This window comes from Lathyrus oleraceus, chromosome 5 (genome assembly GCF_024323335.1).
Source record: "Lathyrus oleraceus cultivar Zhongwan6 chromosome 5, CAAS_Psat_ZW6_1.0, whole genome shotgun sequence".
In the NCBI taxonomy this organism is placed as follows: Eukaryota; Viridiplantae; Streptophyta; class Magnoliopsida; order Fabales; family Fabaceae; genus Lathyrus; species Lathyrus oleraceus.
In genome coordinates, this window is record NC_066583.1 from 249,040,534 (window position 1) to 249,046,204 (window position 5,671).

Here is a 5,671-nt window from a genome sequence, read left to right on the forward strand (position 1 = left end):
ATTCCGACTTCGACTAACACTATTTCAAAGCCTAGTTCTCGTCTGGCAAATCATTTCAAAGCCCGACTTCCGTCTGGAAAATCATTTCAAAAGCCCAGTTCCTGTTTGGAAAATCATTTCAAAGCCCAGTTCTCGTCTAGAAAATCATTTCAAAAGCCCAGTTCCCGTCTGGAAAATCAATTCAAAGCCCAGTTCTTATCTGACAAATCATTTTAAAGCCCGTCTCTCGTTTGGCAAATCATTTCAAAGCCTAGTTCCTGTCTGGCAAATCATTTCAAAGTCCAGTTCCCTTCTGACAAATCATTTCAAAGCCCAGTTCTCGTCTGGAAAATCATTTCAAAGCCCAATTCCCGTCTAGAAAATCCTTTCAAAACCCAGTTCTCATCTGGCAAATTGTTTCAAAGCTAGTTCCCGTGTGGCAAATCATTTCAAAGCCCAGTTCTCGTCTGGCTAATCATTTGAAAGTCCAATTCTTGTTTGGAAAATCATTTCAAAGCCCAGTTCTCGTCTGGAAAACCATCTCTAAGTATAGTTCTCGTCTAGCAAATCATTTCAAAGTCCAGTTCCCGTCTGGAAAATCATTTCAAAGTTTAGTTCTCGTATGACAAACCATTTCAAAGTCCAGTTCACGTATGGAAAATCGTTTCAAAGACCAGTTCTCGTATGTCAATTAAAGAAAGAAAAATCTAATTCCTATTTGGTAGTCAATTCTCGTCTGACAGTTAGTCTGAAACCCAATTCCCGTCTGGAAAACCATTTTGAGGTCCAATTCCTGTCTGGCCATCCGAAAAATCTAGTTCATGTCTGACAAATAATCCAAGACCAGTTCCCATTTGGAAAATTAATCTCTTTCCTTAGTTCTTGTCTAGTCGTCAGTTGTCGTCTGCAGGTTTACTTTCAAAGTCAGTTCACGTCTGGCAATAAATTCTTCCATCGCCTTTTGCAAGTAGTCTCTGACTTTTTCACGAGAAGGTTGTATGTATTTTCCTTTTGCAAATTATATCTACACTCTTTATACTTGCCTTTTGCAAGTAATCAATCAATCCTCATACCTTTGTGGAATCCTGCGGAAATATCTCAACTACCAATACCTGTCAAAGCTCATTAGTGGAGGCAAAACAAAAATCATAAACATTTATACCTATCTATTCTCTTTGGAGTGCAAATTTTTAGGTCTTTATATTTAATCCTCTTCCACCTCGAATATTTGAAAGTCGTTATTATTCATACCTTTAAGTTTAAGAAGATTAAATATGGGCAACTATCATACCCCAAAATTTATCCTCTCATTTTATTTTTTACTTGGCTTATGACTTTATTCATATGTAGTACATTTAGGAAGCATTTATATTATTCATCATGCATATGTAGGTTTCATTCATTTTATTTGCATACATTGTATATTTCATCATTCCATCTTCATTTACAATAATTAAGTCAAAGGCTTTTTAATGATGATGGTTTGCTTAATCAGGAAGTACTTTGAATTTGGATAATTGAAAGTAAATAAGTGGTTGACTTTTGGTCAATAGGGTCGACACAGTTGACCAGACATTTGACCGCTATCCTAGACATTCCTAAACCTATTCATCCTCCTTCTCCAAGTCATTACATCGCGTACAAAAAGAACGTAACATGTGCATGTCATATCATGATTTACAAAAAGATAGAATTCCTATTTGCATCCAAAGTATGGTTTTGAATCGCTTTGTGTATTTGAATCGAAATGCTTAAATTAAACCATCAAGAACACATTTCACATTTTTTACATAACCTGTATTGTAAGTCATTGAACCTAACTTGCATTTTTGTTTTTTCGATACATTTTCAATTTCTAAGTGATTCACTAAGTCACTTTTCACTTCATGGGTAAATTCCCTAAGCATTCATTGGAATTAATTTCCACACATACACTTTGAGTCACAATTCCCTTTTTATTTGCGGTCTTTCAATCCATATACATAAAGTTTAAAAGTCACTAAAAAGTGTCTTTACATTTACATAACTTCACTTTACGTCACTTTATGTTATTACAAACATATTACATAGTTTCCATACACAAAAGAATAAAAATAATTCCAAATTCTTCAATAGTCTTCATGCATACTCCATTCTTGACCATTCTTGTTCATGCTCCATTTACCATGTACCATGTTACAAAGAAATTAATAAAAACAAGTTAGAAATTACACTCAATTGTAAAATTCAGCACTTACATAATACATTCAAATTCATATTAATGAACAAAATTCAGCATCATGGGCATTTACAAATACACATGAAAATCCATCTTAAATTCATATCATTCACTTTTAAAATTCAGCACATGCACATACATTCACATCATATAATCTACTTTTAATATATAAAAGTTAATTACCACCATAATTACTTAATTACCCTAATTACAATCCATAATACAACTAATTTCATGTTCCTATAAGTAATTTCGTACTAAACTCTATTTAATACTCTAACTAACTCTACCATTTTACAATTTAATAAATTTGCCGTTATTTGAATATTAAAAGTAGATTATATGTAAAGTTGTTCCCAATTAAATGCAGTAATGAATATAAAAAATATTTAATTTTTTTATTATTAACATTACAACTAAAAATTGAAAAACTAATTGACGTCTATTACATTTTACTTTTGACTAATCATCTGTAATTTAACTTAATTTTTAATTTTTATTCACATCAAATTTACAACTATTTATTTCCTAATGATAATATAAAATTATAACATTCATATGTGAACTAAATTGAAATATTTATTAACAATAAAAATTTAATAAAAAATTTAATCAAATTATAATAAAACAATTTCTCTACATTTTCATTTAACCATTAATATTATTATTTATCAAAAAAGTATAAATAATGAATATAATGTCATTTTAAAAATTAAATAATGAATATCATAAATAGCTAAAAATTTCATAATTTACGTTATTATTCTTAACTGAATAATGCATATGAATAATAAATATATTACTTTATTTCTAAATATTAACAAAATTAATACATATAAAATTTTATTTTAAATATTAATAGTACATAATAAAATGTTACACAACAAAATATTTTATTTTTATAAATAAATTAATAAAGATGGATATTAACATTATTATAAACATTTATATCATTTAAAAAAAACTCATGAAATAAGGACAATAAATATAAGAGACTATTTTTTAAATCAGGAAAGAAAATTGATGAATAGATGGACCTGAGTTGCACATTTTCATGAATATAATAATAAAATTTTATAATGGTTTAAGATTTATTATCACTCACAACTCATACCGTTTAAAACGGATTGATATGGTTGTTTACTTACATATTAAGTAATTGACTAATTTAATTTTTTCATAATTAAGAGTTAATATTCATTTATTATTATGACAACCATATTTTACACGTTTAATAATTATTTTTATTATAATTAACGGTTCATTGGATTCCAATTACATTATAATTTGCAATTTATAATCAATATACATGGTTTACTTATATTATTATTATTATTATTATTATTATTATTATTATTATTATTTGATACATATTCATATCAATTTTTTTTAAATATAACATAGGAAATAATCAATATAAAAAAGATCATTTTGTACAAAATTTTATTCATATTTACAAATAATTATATTTATTCTTTTTATAATCAAAATAATATTCTTCATATTGTTGGTAAATTACAAATATTAAACATAGATATTAGATGACTATAATCAATATTTATTAAAATTAATGCATCACCATGTAGCATATATTATACTATATGAAGGCCATTAATTAAAGTATTAAAATAAAATTCATTTGAATCATAAAAAATTAATTTAGTCTATCTAAAAAAATGTTTATTTATGATACTAATAAATAAACTGAATCTTGATAAAATATTTACAATAAACTACAATTATTATTTTTTCTTTTTTTGGAGAACCACTAATATATTTAAAGTTGTTCACAAATTAAATTCAATAATGAAAATAATAAAAATTTATTTTTTTTGTTATTACTCTAAATTTAAAATTACATATTAATAAAAATATGTTATTTTATTTCACATGAACAAAAAAAATCATATAATATTGTATCCCAAGTATTAATAGCACATGATAAAATGTTACATAAATTAATTTTATTCCCTATAAAAATAAAAATAAATCTGTCACTAATAATCAAAAAGAGTCAACTATTTTTAAGACAAAAAACCTAATAAATCATTATAAAAAGGTATTGAAAACATTAATGTTATAAAAAGTATCGGCATAATTAAAAAAAACAAATGTTGATAAAATATTACAATAAATTATATTATTAATCAAAAAAATATAAATAAAATATTGTTTATGGGGACGAAAAAGTCATAAATGATTGTAAAAATTGAAAAAATTATGTCATCAAAATTATTTCCATCATTGAATTTTTTTATAAAAACTAAATAATAAATAATTTAATTTGTTATTATTAACATTATTATTTAAAAAATAAAAAATGCGTATGAATAATAAATATATTATTTTATTTCTTATCATAAAAAAAAATTAATACATATAATATTTTATCCCAAATATTAATAGTACTTAATAAAATGTTACACAAATAAAATATTTTATTTTTATAAGTATTTTATTAAATACGTGTATTATTATTATTATAAACATTTAAATCATTTAAAAAAAATAAAACTCATGAAATAATGGCAATAAATATAATAGACTATTTTTTAAATTATGAAATAAAATCAATGAATGGATGGACTTGAGTTACATATTATATTGAATAAAATAATAAAATTTTGTAATATTTTAACGTTCATTATAACTCATAACTCATACATTTTAAAACGAATTGATAATGTTGTTTATATACAATTTCATCATAATTAAGAATTCAATTGGATTCTAATTGCATTATAGTTTAGAAATAATATTCCTTTATTATTATGACAATCACCATTTGCATTATATTATTATTATTATTATTATAAATATTCATATCAGTTTAGTTATATATTATTATTATTATAAATATTCATATTAGTTTGTTTTAAGTATAACATAAAAAATAATCAATGTAAAAGAGATCAGTTTGTACATCATTTTATTCATCTTATAATTAATTATATTTATAATTTTTGATAATCAAAATAATATTCTTCATATTGTTTTTAAATTGTAAATAATAAATGACTAATTAAATCATATTCAACCAAATGTATATATTTTTAATTATTATAAGAATTAGATATAAATAAAAACAAATATTAATAAGATTAAATATTTTTCATTTATATAGATATAAATAAAAACAAAAGTTATTATAAAAAATATTCTATAATCAATTTTATTAAAATGAATTCATCACCCTTTGACGTATATTATAGTTATATGAACATTGCTTCCCCATAATTAAAATATTAAAATAAAATTCATTTGAATCATAAAAAAATAATTTAGTCTTTATAAAAAAATATAATGTATGTTTGTAATACTAATAAAAAAATCGAATCTTGATAAAATATTTACAATAAACTATATTTAAAGTTGTTCACAATTAAGTTAAATAATAATAATAATAAATTTTTAAATTTTATATTATTACTAAAAATTGAAAAATAACAACACATAATAAAATATTACAAAAAT